The sequence below is a fragment of the Cebus imitator genome, unplaced genomic scaffold (assembly GCF_001604975.1).
Source record: "Cebus imitator isolate Cc_AM_T3 unplaced genomic scaffold, Cebus_imitator-1.0 Scaffold55, whole genome shotgun sequence".
Classification (NCBI taxonomy): domain Eukaryota; kingdom Metazoa; phylum Chordata; class Mammalia; order Primates; family Cebidae; genus Cebus; species Cebus imitator.
This window is the reverse complement of record NW_016107370.1, coordinates 6,111,319-6,130,863: the sequence shown is the minus strand read 5'-3', so window position 1 is coordinate 6,130,863 and position 19,545 is coordinate 6,111,319.

Sequence of the window (19,545 nt, the reverse complement as noted above, 5' to 3'; positions counted from 1 at the left end):
AGTTTCACTCAGCCCTCAGCTTCCCAGGGGGAATCAGAGCTGAGTTAATAAGTGAAGCATTTACAGGCTGCCTCATACCCTTGAAAGATAAGGAGAGCCCTCAACCTTGTGACAGATAAGCTTTGTTCAAGGGCAGAAGTCTCCAGGGAAGATATCTTGGAAAATCCATGTTTTCTATGGTTAGGGCTACCTTAGCCTTCCAGGCCCTCCCAGAAGGGAGTACTAGGTGGAGGGCCATGTGCCTGCCGGCCTGGTCTGCCCGCTGGACATCGTGGGGCCATGGGCGACACACTCGGGACACTTGCTGCTCAGCCCGGTCCCGAGTCCTTCCTTCCCCGGACTGTGACGGCCCAGGTCTGGCTCTGCCCACAGCCCCACTTTAGGCTGTGGCTGTCGCATACTTTCGCCTCCTGTGAACATCTAAAAGATGGTGGTGTCCGCCCTCGTGCCTCTAAACAATAACTGTTTCCAAACCATGTGTTTTGAAAGTCCCACAAAGCTCTGATTTTCTCACGATGACTCCCTGCTGCTGCTTCCGACTTTCCTTCTGCCGGCCTTCACCTCCTCTTTTTCTTCTTCAAGTGTCGAATTCTTTCAAAATGTTTATTTGATACCTCTGCTTGCTGATTCCCTGAGCATGGGCTTACTCTGCTGTTCAGTAGCCCAGTGAGGGCCGTTCCCTTGCTCTCAGCAAACAGCTTCCAGCTGGGAGATGTGCCTCTTGGTCACCAGGACCAAACCTGGTCACCAGTTCTGTTGGCGCCAACATGTCATTTAGTTACAGTGATGGGTGAACCAGTCTGCTTTGAATGAACTTGAGCTGGGAGCCCAGAGACCCAGGTGCCAGTCCAGGCTCTGCCTATAACTGGCCGGCCCTCTCTGGACTAAGTTTCCTCATCTGTAAAGTGACTACAAGGCCACTGTGGTCCTTTCCAGCTTCTGCAGGCCACGCCCTTGCTGTCGTGAAATTCAGGCCAGGCCTGGACAGGCTGAGACACCTCTGTCCCTGCTGCCTCTGGCTTAGTCCTCATCCCAGAGAAGGCTGTGGGTCAAGACAGTGAGTGCCAGGAAGCTGGGTAGCCGTCCACTCCCAAACCCAATCAGGGATTGGGATCAAGTGGGGGGCGGGGTACCATCGATGCCCACACCTGACGTGCTAACCGCTGGGTGAATTATTTTCACTTCTGCGATCAAGGCCTCTGCTCTCACTTCACCAAGAAGCCGGCCACATTGAAAACCACCGGCGCTGTGAGTTGTCTTATGGAAAGTGGAAACAGGCAGGATGTGGTTTGAACTGACAAAACACCAAGGCAGCCCATTCCTCAGGAGGGGCTTTAAGCAATGGCAAGGAGAGCTGGGGCAGGGGGGTCAAGTCTCTGACTTGGAGCCAACTGGCCATTAAGGCTGGGCGGCAAACCAGCCATGTAGGACCAGGATGGTAAAATAACAACAGTAACAATAACAATAACAACAAAACACGCACAACCGAGAAACAAAAACAAATCAGTGGCTGTATTCCTCCTCTCAGTAGTAAAATTCTGCACCTATACGGCAGTTCCTACGCTCAAGACGCTTTCACACGCACTGGGTGCTCGCTCGTCATGACCTGCAGAGACAGTCGGAACTGTGTTAATATTCCTGTTTGGGGGATAAGAATGCTGCTATAGGATGACGGCTATGAAGACAGGAAGCGTCAAAGTGGTCCCAAAATCCAGGACTCCTGAAGCCTGACCCCAGTTCAGCATCTGGTTCTTCCAGCCCTGGGTAAACACAGCCCCATTCGAGAAAGACAGCACTTCCTGTGACACTTCCCACACACCCCAGCCTTGGGTTGGGGCTGCATCCCCCCAGATGGATGCTGCGTGAAGGCAGAGGGCTCGGGAGCTTTCCCACGTGCCCCCCGTGCCTCACACCTCGCTGCTCATTGAGACATTCCATAAACGTCTAACAAATGAACATTCAATGATAAATAACGGAAACCGTCAGAGGCCACTCATCTCCAAAGATTTCGGTACAGAATTCTCCCAGCTGTGATAGGATCTTATGGGGAAAAGGTTTCTGTCTTGCCCTCTTAAGCCAGTTGAATGAAAAGTCTTTTCCTTGGCCTTCCTGGAAAGGAGAAACATGCATGTTAAAAGACAGGAGCTAAGTGAGTTCCTGTAAATCGACAGTGATTCATTTCTCTGAACCTTAGAAGTTGCTGTGCTTGACTCCTTTACGTGCTGGGTCCACTCCCATGTGTTAACAACTGCTTCCCTGTGGCCCATCTGCAGGGACCTTCCTTGGTGTGTTGGTTGACATTTGATGGCTTTGCTGAGAGGTCTTGTTTGGAGGAAGGTCCTAACAGTCTCAGAGCTCTTGTTAACTGACCGGCTTGGCCACATTTGGGGTGATTGTTCTTCCTAATGATTGTAGGGTAAGGGACACAGTGTCTCAGTGCCTCAGTTTCCTCATGTCTAAAATCAGAGCGATGATAAAAATATCCATAGCGTGGGTTCGGGTTAGGTCGTAGGGATGGAGTGACGTCATGGTGGGGCTGCTGGGAACAGTGCCTGGCATAGAGCAAGCGCCCAGTAAATGGCAGCCATTGTTACTCTTGCAGGGTTCTTTAAGCAGCATAATAGCCTTTAAATCATAAAATCTCAGCCTGCGTTTTTTCTTCATAGACATTATCCAGAGCAGCAGACCTTGTTTAATGTTTCCCTGGCTTCCTTCCCTCTGTTTTGAGTCTCCGGGGAGGAGTGGAAAGGAAGGACATCCTCATGCTGCGAACACCACCTCTGCAAACTCCTTGGATTAATTCACGGCACTCAACTGAAATGACTTTTTATTTTTAGCACACATGAGTATTTAGTATATGATAAAGGTTACACTGCACATCAGTTGGGAAAGGAAGGAGCACTCAATAAATGGAGCTGGAACAACTGGCTAATTATTTACGAAAATGTGAGTCTATTTTTACCTTTAACCACATACCAAAAACTTTACAGGTAGATCAGAAATGAATGCCCTCTCAAATCCAAAATCAAATACATGTACTTCAGAGGGAGGAACGTCTTTCTAAGCACACAAGTGATAGGAAGGCATAGAGATTTGACCACATGCAATACAAGCTTATGAAAATCACAAAAATAATTAAATCCAAGAGTGAACGTCATACCAGATGAAAATATTCATAACATATGCAAGAGCCCATTATTTCATGGTGTGATTTGTCTTTTGATTCACTTTTAAGAGCTCTTTGCATATTCAGGAAATTTGCACTTTGGGTCTCACGTGTGACATCTGCCATCTATCCACTTGTTTGTGGTATTCTCTGTCTCTCAGAAACTCGTAAGCCCTAAGCAGTTTAAAATTGTAAATCTAATAGAAGTGAATTATAAGCTGACTTCATTGTATATATATCTATATAGTCACCTTTGATGTCACCTGAGATCCGAGCTCTGCCAAGGATAACAAACTGCACTATAGGACGGTTTGTTGTTGTTACAGTCTTAGTTGAGTGGATTACAGAGAAGTTTGGATCTACGTTCTCCTGCTGCCTTTAAAAAGAGAGAGAGAGAGCTGATAACTATTTTTGTTGGAATTTGGACAGAAAGCTGCCACTCTTAAAGCCTTATAGCTCTGTCTGTTTTCAACCCGTGCCTTCATTTCTTTGCCTGAAAAATGAACCAAGTCACCGGCTTTCACTGAATGTTTTCAGAGGCAGAGCCGGAAAGGGGATTGCCTCTGCAAGTGACCGCCTCCCCATGGACTGGAAGGCGTTGTGAATGTTTTGTGATGTCATTCTCCGTATCTTTCAATGTCTTCTCCATCCGTGTAGGCTAGATATCCATATGTCCCATCCCTGATTGGTTTCCATTCTGTTCTTTCACAGCTGAGCATGGGGAATTTCCAAACGAGAACTAGAACAGGTACTCACCGTAGCCAACACTCCTGATGTCATGACTTGTCTCTAAATCTCCGTGAAGTTTTTATTAGCTTCTGGTAACCAAGAAAGGAAAAAAAAAAAAACAACAGCAAATCATTTGTTAAAGGCATGAAGCTGAACTAAATGGATAAGGTCCTGTAATTGACCTCGAGGACGCTCAGGGACACTGCAGATCAATGGTTAAATGACTTGCATGTCTAGATTTAGAGAAGATGTCTGGCTCCCAAGCAAATTTGTCTGCCCATAAATTTTTTGATTAGGCTGAAGGCTTCTGCCAGCATATCCAGATATTCAATTCAGTATGCCCTTCATTTGAGCTAATATCGTGACGGAAAGCACGACACTCTGACAGACACAGTATGTAAATTTAAAATTGTGCTCACAGCTTGTTTCTAAGAGATCAATTTATTAGTCCAGGTGGGAGATAGAAAGCCTCAAGGTTGTCGCTATGATGCTATTGGAAGCTTATTAATTGGAACCATGGGCTGAAGGCAGGAGCTCTGTGACTTCACACTGCCTGCCAAGGATGCCTTATTTTAAGTCCGTCAGTATTTCTTGCAGGAAAATACTGTTACATATTTATTTTTGATAGCCTAGCTCAGGCTCCATAAGACATCACTGAAATGCCCAAAGTAAATTCTTAGTGTAAGCCATTGGTGTTAAAGATAAACCAAGAGCTTCTCGCTGCATGTCTGTGACATCCACACAAGGGTTCAGGTGCCTGTCAAAGGGGACAGCTGGTTGAGGAAGCTGTATGGAACCTGGGTTTATTTACCAACTTTCCAACTCTTCATCCATTATAAGCAGAGATACATGGACAACACATTCCCTTTTAAATTGATGTGTTTTTCTCTCTTTCTAAAAAGAACTCCTATTGCCAGATGCAGTGGCTCACCCCTGTAATCCTAGCACTTTGGGAGGCCAAGGTGGGTGAATCACCTGAGGTAGGAGTTTGAGAGCAGCCTGGCCAACTTGGGGAAACCCCGTTTCTACTAAAAATACAAAAATTAGCTAGGCATGGTGGCACGTGCCTGTCATTCTAGCCACCCTGGAGGCTGAGGCAGGAGAATCGCTTGAACCCAGGAGACGGAGGCTGCAGTGAGCCGAGACTGGTGCCACTGCACTCCAGCCTGGGTACAGAGTGAGACTTTGTCTCAAAAAAAAAAAAAAAGAAAGAAAGAACTTTTATTATTTTCTACCAAGAAAAATAATCTTCTATAAAACAAACAATTTAAAAAACAAGCAAAAGACAACCAGAAGAACTAAAACTGTTTGATTTTCTAGATCTTTCTTTTCCCAAGCAGGTAACCTATTTTCTTTTGGGTAAGGAGTTTCCTGCTATGTAACATAAGGCAAGAGCTCTCTCAATCAGCAAGTGTCAGAATGAAAATAAATAGGTATAACCGCTTTCACGAGAGGCTTTTTTGGGAATCTTTTCAGGGGCAACTTTTGGTTTGGTTTGTCGCTTTAGCAAGAGCTAAGATCTAGATAAGCCAGTATTCTTAGCATTTCTCTGTTTGGGAGTTTCTTCTGGTTCAGGAATGGCTCTCTTTGGGGGTCCGGCTTGTGTAGTATCTCTGGTCTGACAGTCTATCTCGTGCAGTCTGGACTTAATCTTTGCCACCAGGGGCATAGCCTCTTAACCCAAGGTCAAGACCACCATGGATGACAAATGCCGTGGAACAAACCACAACTCTGGTCTTCGCATGTCATTTGGGCACTTTTATAACTTCCTTCTCTCTCCCTTTTTCTTAGCCATACAAGCTGTTATATAAGGGGGATTCCATTATATAAAGGAGGTTTCTCCAGTTACCTTGGCTGCTATATTCCCACAGATGATTTCCTATTAATAGTGGCTTCTTTGTCTTTTTGTTTTTCCTGTTGCAGTCTCTCTCTCTCTCTCTCTCTCTCTCTCTCTCTCTCTCTCTCTCTCTCGGCCCTTCCAATCCCTTGCTCATGTAACCAATTCCTGTATTAAATCTTCTCTGTTTGAAATACTTGATTTCTCTTCTCCTGACTGGACCTGATCCCTCAGTCGGACTTAGCTCCTCAGCCCTGAACTTCCATCTTCCTACTTAGCTAAGAGAGAGCTAACAAAAGGAAAGTAAAGCTATCATAGGAAGTCATATGTGGGGAATATGGCAGCTGGGTAACTAGGGGTGAAAGGGGATTGTGGGAAAGAAAATACAAAGCTTAAATAAACCTAAGTAGATTGTACACATCAATTAATGCAATTGCATAAATTAGTGTACAGAAAAGAAAAGAGTTTGGAAGTCAGCATTAGATTCACATTGTCTCTGACACTTGCAGGTAGCATCACCTTAAGCAGGTATTTTCCTTATGTTTAATGAGCTCAATTGTGTCCCCCAAAAGATACATTGAAAACCTAACCCCTAGAACCTCAGAATGTGGCCTTATTTGGAAACAGGGTCATTGAGATATGAATTAAGTAGATAAGGTCTTACTAGAGTAGGATGGATCCTTAATTCAACACGGCTGGTGCTCTTATGAGAAGGGGAGACAGACACCAAGACACACAGAGAGAAGAATGCCACACGGTGGCAGAGGCAGAGGCTGAAGTGACACAGCTGCAAACCAAACAGTGCCAGGGGTCAACAGCAACCACTGGGAGCCGGGAGAAGGCAAGGAAGGGCTCCATCTAGAGCCAGTGAGAACATGGCCCTGCTGGCACCTTGATTTCTGGCTTCCAACCTCCGGGACTGTGACAGATACATTTTTGCCGTTTTAAGCCATCCAGTTTGTGGTGCTTTGCTGTGGCAGCCCCAGCAAACTAGTGCATTACCTGAGTCTCAGTTTCCTCATCTGGAAAGGTGGGAGAGTGATGTTTTGCAGCAGTGGTCCCAGCCTTTTTGGCACCAGGAACTGGCTTCGTGGAAGGCAATTTTTCCAGGGACGGGGTGGGGGGCATGGTTTTGGGATGATTCAAGTGCATTGCATTTACTGTGCTCTTTATTTCGATTCTTATTACATTGTAATACATAAGGGAATAATTCTACAATGCATGATAATGTAGAGCCAATGGGAGCCCTGAGCTTGTGTTCCTGCAACTAGACAGACCCATCTGGGGGTGATGGAGACAGTGACAGATCATACCACAACCTACGTGTAGTTCACAATAGGGGTCGCACGCCTATGGAAATCTAATGCCGCTGCTGATCTGACAGGAGGCGGCGCTCAGGCGGTCATGTGAGCGATGGGGAGCAGCTGTGAATACAGAGAAGCTTTGCTTGCTTGCCTGCGTCTCCTGACATGTGGCCCAGGTCCCAATAGGCCAGGTACTGTCTGTGGCCTCATAGGAACTGGGCCACACAGGGTTTCACAGGGTTGTGAAAGGGTTCGCTGCATTATTTCAAAGATTAAGGACATGTGTGCCGAGCACGTCCTCATATGTCCTCCATACTCAGTCACTGTTGGCGATGGTCTGCAATATTAAGGGGGCTGGCTCTCCACAGGACACCACCCCTGTCAACACTGCTTGCCTCCCTACACACACACACACACACACACACACGCAAACACACACTACACACCACAGCATGCTCACACACACCACACAACACTCACACTACACACCACACCGCACTCACATACACCACACAACACTCACACACACTACACATCACACAACACTCACACACTACACACCAGATCCACTCACACAGTACATACCACACACACAAATACACTACACTCACCACACTCACACACATCACACACCACACCACACCCACTTACTACATGCCATACACACAAATACACATACCACACCACACTCACATACACACTACATACCACACACAAATACACTACACACCACACCACACTCACCAAACTTACACTACACACCACACCACACTCATAGACACCACACACAACACATCACACCCCCACACACATACACACTACATACCACACAAAAATACACTACATACCACACCACACTCATACACACACCACACACTACACACCACACCACACACACATACACACCACACCACACCACACACGCCATACCAAACACCACACTCACACAAATACAAACACAACATACACCATAGACACACAAATACACAAACACACCATACCACATGCACACACACCACACAAACCACACTATGCACCACACCACGTAGACCACACTACACACACACAAATACACCCCACTACACATCACACCACATATACAAATACACCACACTACAAACACAACACACACAAAGACACACCACATGCAGACCACATATATCACACATGCATAACATACAACACACCATGCATATCACACTACCCGCCCCACACACACACCCCGGTAGCCTGTGCTCTGTGTGTAGCCCTGTCTGTGTGGCAGCAAACTCCAATGTGCTTTTGTCTGTTCCAAGACTTCCAGGATGTTCATTTCAGCCAGGTTCGGACCGTGTCAAGGTCTGGCTGGAGGGGAAGGGTCCAAATCCAGCCATGACCCTGGACAGCGACCTCTGGAGAGCACCCTCTCCTAGCTGGGCCCTCCCCAGCTGAAACTACTCCCTGTGGTGTTCACACCTGTGGCCTTAACTCAAAAGCACAAGGAGAGACCAGTTAGTAGAAGTTGAATCCAAAGCGCCTTTGTTTCACATTTGCCAAGGTGTTTGTTTGCCAGAGATAGATTAAAATGACCATACCTTCTGGTCCCTCAATATGCTCTACTAAAAAAAATCAATTGCTGGTGACAACCCAACCTCAGATGGAGGGAGACCAAGCGGGCTTGGTTTGGTTTGGTTGAGTTTGAATCGATGGGGGAAGCCCAGCAAGAGGGCAGTCCGCAGCCCCGGTTCCTCCCCAGCCTCAGGCAGCCTCCGTGTCATTCTCACTAGCACTTAGGAACACTTGAAAATAGTTTTCAAAGGAAGTAGGTAACTCTCCAAAATGTCCACCGAGTGCAAATGAGAACTAGCCTTGCAGCCTCGCACACATGTGCCAGGAGAGCCCCTGGCTGAAGAGAGAACACGCATGTGCCCGTCTTCGGCGTTGCCTGGTTTCTGGCTACCAGCTGCTCAGAGCTTAAATTGGAGCTGTCACAGACCAAAGATGCTTTCTGCAAAAATACTATGTGCTTGGGACTCCTCAACAGTGCCAGCTTCTCTCCTCCCTGTTGCTGAACAAATCTGTGCTTCTGAAGAAAAGCAGAACTCTGGGACTGACCTGCTCTCTATCTGAGTCATCTTACCTTTAAGCCATAGTTGGACGGAGCTTCAGAGCCATTAATAGCGCACCTCTCCCACGTACACATGCCTGCCCGAAGAGCAGCTGGCCAGGAATGCTAAACAGCAATTAGGCAAAATCCGAAATTACAGAGTTCTCACTCTGCAGAGAAATGCAAATGATAATTTTGCCTCCTCCAAAAAGCCCACAGCCTGATTTTGCCCTCCATCTGCAAAACGCTGCCTTCCATCCTCCAAAGAACTTCCCCAATGAGGCCTTCCTGCACAAGCCGGAAAGGGGGCTCGCAGGTCCTCAGCTCAGTCTGTGTCATCTTCCCGCTGAAATCCTGGAGAGAAGGAGGAAGGGAAAGAGAGAAAGAAGAAGAGAGGGAGAGAGAGAGGGAAGGAGAGGAGAAGAGGCAGAGGTTAGAAGAGGGACCGGGATCAAGGAAGGGAGGGAAGAAGAAAGAAAGAGAATTTCTTTTACATTGTTTTTACCCACCTCAAATATTGGTTGGACACTATATGGTAAGCACTGTTGTAGATAAAGCAAAGTTTAAAATGTATAACCCCTTGGCTGAGTGCAATGACTCACGTCTGTAATCCCAACACTTTGGGAGGCCAAGGTAGGAGGATCCCTTGAGGCCAGGATTTCAAGACCAGCCTGGGCAACACTGAGACCCCTTCCCCATCTCTATCAAAAACAACCCAAAATATTAGCCAGGCATGATAGTGCTTACCTGTAGTCCCAGCTACCTGGAGGCTGAGGCAGGAGGACTGCTTGAGCCCAGGAGTTCGAGGCTGTAGTGAGCTGTGATCTCACCACTGTGCTCCAACCCTGGTGACAGAGTGAGACCCTGTCTCTAAAATAAATAATTAGATCTTATGTATTTCTTTTTTTTAGAGACAGGGTCTCACTCTGTCACCAGGGTTGGAGCACAGTGGTGAGATCTCGGCTCACCGCAGCCTCCGCCTCCTGGGTTCAGGCAATTCTCCTGCCTCAGCCTCCTAAGTAGCTGGGATTACAGGCATGCGCCACCAGGCCCAGCTGATTTTTTTTTGTATTTTTAGTAGAGACGGGGTTTCACCATGTTGACCAGGATGGTCTCGATCTCTTGACCTCGTGATCCACCCGCCTCGGCCTCCCAAAGTGCTGGGATTACAGGCGTGAGCCACCGCGCCCGGCCTAATAAATTGTAACTCTTATGCTCAAGTCATTGTTAATCTTGTCAGGGAAAACACAAAGCCAAACACAGCAATTTACCCAAGCGCTTAGCTTGATGCCACGGGTAACTATGGCTTTGCAGGTGCATAGAGGAGGAGCTGGAAGCTCAGGCAGACCCCGATAGAGAAGTCGAATCTGAACCGGAGGAGTCGGGCGAGAAGAACCGCTCCAGGAGAGGGAAGACAAGCTCAGTCCCGGGGCGAGCCCCTGTGGGAGGACCTCACGCTTCTCTGCTGAACCCGGCGGCTCCCTGAACACCACAATTCCCTTTGTGCCTCCTTGTGCCTGGTTGCCCAAGGGTCCCAGAGTTCCTGGAGGGCAAGGGCTGCCTTTCCCACTTTGCACACCCAGCCCAGAGTACAGTGCCTGGGACACAGGGCCACAAATATAAAGTGTGGATTGAACATGTGCGTTAACAAGAATAACATGAACTGCAGAGTAGGTGCCTGGTTTAAAATCTGCTAGCCCATCCTTCAGTTGCTTTGATTCACAGTCATTTCCTGTGTTCTTAAGAACCATCCAATGGGCTCTCAGTATAGGGTGGTAAAGAAGTGAAGGAGTCCAGGAGGTGTCACCTTGGGGGCCATCCCAGCTCTGTGCCTCTGGCAATGCTGTGAGATTCTCTGCCTCCATAGAGGCTGTTGAGCCCTCACCGCCCCCCCCCCAGCCCTGTTGCAGTTGTCCCTAAAGATTTTGCTCCAGAACCAGTGAGCTCTCTGCCCCGCCAGATATGGGGTTTCTTCCCTCCTCTGATCTCTTCAGTATCATAACTGTAGCCACTGAGCCCTGCAGGTGACCCTGTAGGGCTGGCAGCCCCTCGTTTCCCTAGGTGAAAATCTTGGCTGAGCCTCCCTTTCTCCTTGGGTCTCCACCCTGGGACAGCCCATGAGGGCCTGCTCAGTTCCAGGTCCCCACCTTCACCGTATTTCTCATCTTTTGGATCACAGGGGTTTCCTGGCTCTGGCCTGGGCTGGACCGGATGTTTTGACTGTCTCAGCACCAGGTCTGACCTGAGAGCTTCCTTGGGAGGCAGACCTGAGCTGGGACTGAAGCAGTGGAATCCCTGGGCAGTTAAGGAGGCTGGAGTGTGAGGTGCAGAGGTAGGGAGAAAAGGCCCTGGGTATCAGGAGCTGATCGGAATTTGCAGTATGCAGGGCTTGCTAGGGGAAGTGGGGAAGGGGTCAACCTTAGGAGGGCCTTGAGCAGGGCATGGCATAAAGAATTTACCCTGTGGGTAGAGGAGGGCCATTAATGAGTTTTAAGCAGAGGGGACACATGGCTAGAATTGTGTTTTTAAAAGATAACTCCCAGCTTTGATATTTTTAGCTATAAAGGGTTGCCTAGGTGAATGAATCACTTTTTACAGGTCCTATCTTGTATGTACTCATCCATCAATACCCATCTCTCATTCATTATCCAAACACCCAGGGCACTCAGATTTATGGGCAGGTGGGAGATGGTCAAGTGTACAATGGGGTTGAGGGGGACAGAATTCTAAACAGGGAGCCTATGAGTTTCCTTGGACCTGAGCTATTCTATCTCTGCGTTCCCAGGGTAAAATCTGTTTTCCCACAAGTTGGTTGGATTTTTTAAATCTCTATTTCATAACACAACAGAGCTAAGTTGCTGTCCACTCATTCCAACAGGACATGGTGTGTACAAATCATTTGACTTAGTTATTACTGGGTAAATCAAGAGCATCTGTGTGGGTGAGTGAGGCTGAGATCCCGACTCCGTGATTTGCAGCAGTGCCTATTAATATCTCCACTCATGCATCTTCACCGAGCCAAGAGACCGTCCACCAACTGTTTCTTCACGTTAGCCCTGTGACCACTAAGACATGCTCTAGGAACATGCTGTTGCCATTTACATGCTGTGCAACCTTGGGTAAAATACTCAACCTCTCTGTGCCTCAGAAGCCTCATTTATAAGATAGGCATTGATAATAGAATCTACATCATAGGGGCGTTATAAGGACTGAATGAATCAATACATGCAAAGTGCTTAGAACAATGCCTGGCTCACAGGGAGCACACAATAGGTATTATTCCTCTTATCCCCCTGGCTACCAAAACAGCGCTAGTCATGGACTTAAACTTGTCACTGTCCCATAGACTCACCATTGAATCTTGGCCCTTCCACATTCAAGGAACAAGCCCCCGCTTGTGTTCCATCATCAGTGAAGGTCCCATTTGTACATCTTTCCAGCTGGACTCTAGAGTGCTATAGGCGTGCTTGATTTCTTGGACTTTGTTCATCCCTATCTAGTTAGTAATTCACGTATTTGCAGGGATTTAGGATTGGGTGCCTGACAGTGAATGACTCGCAGTAATTGTGTGATGTGAATTACACCAGGAGCATTTGTATTCCCAGTTTCCAGAATATTCTGGGCACTCAATAATACTTGGTGGATTAATTCATAATGTTAAGAGCAACAACAGAAAGTACCATCTGGGGTGGGGCTTGGTGGCTCATGCCTGTAATCCCAGTACTTTGGGAGACCAAGGCAGGAGGATTGCTGGAGCCCAGCCTGGGCAACATAGTAAGACTCATCTCTATAAGAAAGAGAGAAAGAGGGAGAGAGGAAGGAAGGAAGGAAGGAAGGAAGGAAGGAAGGAAGGAAGGAAGGGAGGGAGGAAGGAAAAGAGAAAGAAAGAGAGAAGGAAAAGGAAGGAAGGAAAAAGAAAGACAAAGAAAGAAAAAGGAAGGAAGGAGCCTTCTGTAGGCTTATTTTTCCATCGTGCACATCACACATTAACAGTCAACCTTGTACTATGAGTAGTTATAAAATGATCTCATTTAATTTACTAAGTGCCAATCTTAAATCATACTGTAAAGCTGAACACAGTCCTAACATCACATCAATTAATTCTGGTCAACTGATCAGACACTCTGCTACTTGTTAAACTTCAAAATGTAGTGTTTACTGATTCAGATTAGCCATGATTAAAAAAAAAAAAACCTAAATCTACAGACTTACAAAATTGGCAAACTAGAGATTACATGACTTACAAAAGCATTTTTCAACTTTAAAGAAAATGACCCTTAGGAAGTATCTGTAAATTTCAAGCTCCATATGGATGTTAAAAATACTATTCAGTATATTAAAATGCATTTTCCTTGAATACACCTATTTTACAATCATTAATAAATCAAGCTATAAGATATTGCTGTGTAAGTCCAAAAACAAATATAGGTGTTATCCTAAGTATGTAGAACGTGTAAAAGACAAAAATAAATAAATGTATTAGAGATAAAATATGAGATTTTAAAAAGAAGGTAGAATAAAGAATCATGTCAAAGGAGAACTCAAGCCCAAAGTAATCAAAGCTTGTGGTTTATCCTAAAGGCAACAAAAAGAGTTTATTATTTTCATCCCTAGCTTAGAAGGACTAAGACACGCTAGACCCTGCAAGGTAGACAGCACAATCGTAGCAGGTAGCAAAGAGAAAGAAGCTTCTTAACTCTGGCTGTCGGGGAACAGGTCCAATGGCCACTCCGGAAGGACCCCAGCCACACTGGGTGGAGCCGATGCCATAGAACTTGGACTTAGAACCTAGCTGCCACTGCTGTGACTGTACCACCTGAGTGTCCTGACCTCCATTTGGGGGTTTTCTTCTGGATCTTCACTGGTAAATGACTCAACCTATGATTCTTTGTCTTTCATTCTTCAGCCTCATGTTTGGGCCACTCCGAGACCCAGGATCTCATGTCCCTGAAATCTCCTGGTCAGCACGTACCTTTATTAGTCTTCAACTCTCTGGCTTCATTCTTGATTCTTTCCCCTTATTTTCTGCTTTGATCGAGCTAATAGGTTGGAAGAACACAAACATATACACTATGCCTATAGCATATCATGATTACAGAAGAATACTTGATAAAGCCTCTCACTTAAATCCCAGTGGAACATACTCGAACCTTACACGCTGCGTGGTAACAAAATTCAATCGGTGTTTCCTGAGTGTGTTTTATGGGACTCCATAAGAAGATAGCCTCACATACAGACACACACGTACAAAATAGTCCACATTCTTAACAAGTCACTGGGAGCAACAATAATAAAGACCCTTAGAGTTTTTTCTAAAGTAAATCTTGTCAATATTTAGAGGAGCAGTTCGTCTATCAGACACATTCTGAGCCTGAATTTGGGCAGATACATAGATGGATAAATAACTGTATTCAGAGACTACTGCTCAGTCTCCAGTTTATACAGACATTGCTAGTTCTGTCCAGATCAAAAGGATTTGCACTTGGCCCTAGTCAGTTCAATTTTTTTCTCATCAATGACTTCGAATTAAGCATAGCATCTATGCCTTTTAATTGGCGGTAGGAAGACAGTATAAGGAAAGGCAGGGTCAAAATCAAAATAATCTGAATAAAGGCTACTCATTGTGCCTTTTTTATTTAACTCATGTACCATCTTGCATTTATGTTTTAAAAATTAATTGCACAAGAATATACCAGGAGAGGGTTGATCTGGCAATGGTTTGTGAATGCCCTGCATGCACAGCCCAAGCCAATGAAGAGATGCTAATGCAATTCGAAGCCACATGCATAGAAGCTTATTGTCCAGACCACATCTGGAGTATATATCAAATTCTAGCTACTGCACTTTAAGAGGGCCATTATGTGCAGAAGGGGTTGGACAGAGTGAAAGCCGCCATCATAGGAAAACCGTCTGAAGGCATTAGATATGCTTGAACTAGAATAAAAGAAAACTCTAGGAAAACTGTGTGTTGATTTATCTTCAATATGCAAAAAGAAAAAAATCATGTGGACATTAAGATTTGATCTATGTGCTCAAAGTCTAGACGGCAGGCTGAAGGGTATAAGTCAAGTTTCCCTTCAATATAATGACTTTTTTTTTCCCATGTCTTATGGTCCAATAATGGGAATAGGTTGTCCTTATAAGTAGTATGCTCCCCGTTGTGGAAGATGTTCAAACAGATGCTGAATGTCCAAGTGTTGGGGCTATTGAAGAAGGGATGACATCAAGGATTTTCCCTGGTTATTTCAATATTCGACTGCTGTGTAGCCCCCTCATTTAGGAGGATGATCATGGATTACCTAGCCTGTCCTCTAGACCTTTTGCAGAATCTTCTCCCATGCCTAACTCTCTATGACATTTCTGCTTTTAGTCCTCAGTACCATCTGAAAGCGAGGGAGCATCAGGAGCTGTGACTGTGGCTGAGCCTCTGAGCTGCTCCGGTGCTGCTCCTGGGCCCCTCCTCAGGACTGTGTCCAACTCATGCTTTAACATTGCAAGACGCCTTGATAGCTTCCCAACAAATTCCTCTCTATGTTCAAACTGACCTGACTTGGTTCTTACTACTGACAAATTAAAGAACTGTAACTGCAACCCCAGTCTCGTGAATTTTAAATATCATCTTGCCAGTAGATCAAGTTCATTTAAGCAGGGATTTGGGTCATCATTTTCTAATATTCTTATTTGGCATCCTTATACCCTGAGTGCTGAAGTGCACGAACATGAGAGCCATTGGAGAGATTCCAATTAGCCTCATAGTCATTCATGATCAGGTGTAGAGTATCTGAAAGAATCCAAAAAAGGCTGTTGGAACAGAGTTATTTACATTTTAATTTTTTAAAAATACGCATCCGGCGATGCACGTAAGGGATTCATAAGGGAACACTTTATCGTGCAAGTGCCAGCTTTTCTCTGAAATGTCTCACTAGTGGTGAGTTTTATACTAATAGTTTCTGGCCTGGAACCAAGAAAATGGAGCAGTCACTAAAAGTTCACTTGTTACACAGCTTGCCTGACAGTTAATTAGTGGGCTTTATTAGGCTGAAGGTAGGGAGGCCTCACTGAGCCAAGTTTAGGACCCAGTTGGGTATCAAGGGTCTGGTGCCCCAAATGAAGCTCAAACATCATGCTGTTAAATCCCCAAACTCTTGGCACCGCGCAGCTTTCCTTTTAGAAAGCCATGGGCTCAAGTCTCTCGTGAACAAGTCCTGTTAAAGATCAAAGTAATCTTTCATAATCTCATCTTGATGAGTTAAAGGAAAATGAACCAGAAACATGAAAATTAAATGTCCCTTAAAACTCCTCTTGGGACGTAAATACTGAGAAGAATGACCCCCTGGCCAAACCCTATATGGGATTTTATCAGACCCCAATCACATAGGGAAAACAGAGCAAGGCTCCTGACAAATTGAGACACATCTGGGTTTGCCTCTACCTAATTGGTCTGTATTATGATCCTGAAGAGGGTCTTGTCATGGAAAGGGCCCCTGTGCTGTCCCCACAGCGGGGTGGGGACGAGGGGTGTGCTGCTTCCATCCACAGGGCATCAGCTTTTCGAAGGGAACAATTATAACTATCAAAAACTAAGGTTGCTACTTTAGCTTTAAAACACTGACTATAGGAATGACGTCTCACGGGGCTCCAGCCTTATAAGTAAAAACGATTTTGTTTATGTGTTAATTTCTCACCAAAAACATAGCTCTCTCAAAGGAGTTTCCATAGCACATATGCCACCAAAGACAAATGCTTATTCAATCTGTCCCTTAAATGTGCAATGACTATCTCTGCATGTAAGAACATCGAGGGTTTCATTTGTTTTTATTGAGGTGAAATTCACTTAACATAAAACTAACCATTCTAAAGTGAACAATTCAGTGGCATTTAACATGTTCATGATATTTTGCAACCACCACCTCTGTCTATTTGCAAATCATTTTCATCGCCTTAAAAAATAACCCCATACCTATCAAGCAGTTGTTCCTCAATCTTTCCTTTCTCCAGCCCGTGGCAACTACTAACTACTACTAACCCTGGCAACTACAACTTTCTGTCTCCATGGATTCACCCCTTCTGGACATATATAAATGGAATCCCAGCCAGGTATAGTGGATCACGTCTGTAATCCCAGCACTTTGGGCGGCCAAGGTGGGCGGATCACTTGAGGTCAGGAGTTTGAGACCAGCCTGGCCAACATGGTGAAAATCCCTAATTTTTGTATTTTTAGTGGAGATGGGATTTCACCCATCTCCACTAAAAATACAAAACTTAGCTGGGTGTGGTGGCATGCCCCTGTGATTCCAGCTACTTGGGAGGCTGAGGCAGGAGAATCGCTTGAACCCAAGAAGTGGAGGTTGCAGTGAGCCAAGATCATGCCACTGCACACCAGCCTTGGCAACAGAGCAAGACTCTATCTCAAAATAACTAAATAAATGGAATCCTATAGTATTTAATCTTTGTGCATGGCTTCTTTCACTTAGCATTATGTTTTCAAGGTTTATCCATATTGTAACATGAATCAGTACTTCATCCCTTTTTATAGCTTAATAATATTCCATTATATGTATATACCACAATTTGTTTATCCATCACCTATTGATAGACATCTGGGCTGTTTCTGCCTTTGGGCTATTGTGAACAGGGCTGCTATGAACATGTGGATACACGGATTTGTTTGGTCGCCTGTTTTCAATTTTTTTTTTAAGAAATGGGATCTTGCTACATTGCCCAGGCTGAAGTGCAGTGGCTATTCATAGAAGCGATCATCATAACACACTCAGCCTCAAACTCCTGGCTCAAGAGATCCACCCACCCCAGCCTCCTGCACAGCTGGGACGACAAGCACAGGCTACACACACCTGGCTGTTTGCAATTCCTCTGGGTATATACCTAGGAGTGGAATTGCTAGAGGGCCATTTGATGATAGAAAGAGCTGTAGCTATCATCTGCATGCCTGTTTTCCCCCAACATCATAACACACACATAGGAAGTTAAATAATAATCCCCACAACAGTGGACCCATCACCAGTTTCATTGAATAGGCATTGAAACTGCTATCTGGCATTTCAATGTCCTCAGACCAAGAAGGGGTTAAGCAAGAAGGAAGGCTACAGAGATTTCTGGAGAGATTGACACTAACTATCAAGGGAGCTGGGAGAGCTACGCAGTGGGAGCCAGAACAGTACTCACGGATGCCCGGGAATACCCCTTAGGATGTCTGTACTGCCTGCTTCATGGTCAGGGTTACCAAAGCACTGCACATCAACCCCACATGGGCAGCATCACCAAGGACAGAAACTCATAAGGACTGAAAATGTAGGTCTTTTTCTCAAGCAAAGAATTTCAACCAACTGAGATGCTGGAAAAAGGCAAGGAAAGTGTGAAATAGAATGGACAGTTGGCCAATCAGTCTTACTCCTGTGACCAGCTGCATCAAGCAGGCCAACATCTTCAGCAGTATTCCTCTGCATGCTGCTTATGTGTAAGAATTTCCTCCCTTTTCTAGTTTAAATAGAAGTTACCATTTTTTTCAAGGGAAAAGCCTGATTTCTGAGTGGATCACCTACAGAAACCTTCCTCTTTGTGTCAAACATGGAGAAATATATTCATTTATTCACTGATGAACAAATATTTATTATTTGATAAATATGGTTCATTGTTCTGAGGGAATGGCAGGGAACAAAACAGGCAAAGTCCTTGCCCTCATAGACACTGCCTTCTAGAATAGGGAGGGACAGAGAACACAATAAGTTAATCATGTATCAGATAATGATAAGAGCTAAGCAGAACAATGAAACCTATTGAGGAGACAGAGCTTTAAGGTAGGGATGCTATTTTAGAGAGGGTGGTCATGCAGGGATGTGCTCTCGTTTGCCTGAGGAACAGCACGGAACCTGTAAGACTAAGTAGAGTGCATAACAGGGAGGGTGGTAGGAAATGAGATCAGAGAAATAGTGATGGCCTGTCTCATGTGGGACCCGTGGCTCTAGTAAGGATTCCACAAAACTAGTAAAACCAGGATGCCAAAACCAAACAAGGGCAAGATAAGAAAGGAAAATCACAAGCCAGTCTCAATCACAGACGTTTTCAAAGTCTTAACATAATATTGGCAAAATAAATCCAGAGATACATTTTTATTTTTTATTTTATTGCATTTTAGGTTTTGGGGTACATGTGAAGAACATGTAAGATTGTTGCCTAGGTACACACTATGGCAGTGTGATTTGTTGCCTTCCTCCCCATCACCTATATCTGGCATTTCTCCCCATGCCATCTCTCCCCAACTCCCCACCCCCCACCGTCCCTCCCCTATTTCCCCGCAACTGACCCCAGTGTGTGATACTCCCCTCCCTGTGTCCATGTGTTCTCATTGTTCAACACCCACCTATGAGTGAGAACATGTGGTGTTTGATTTTCTGTTCTTGTGTCA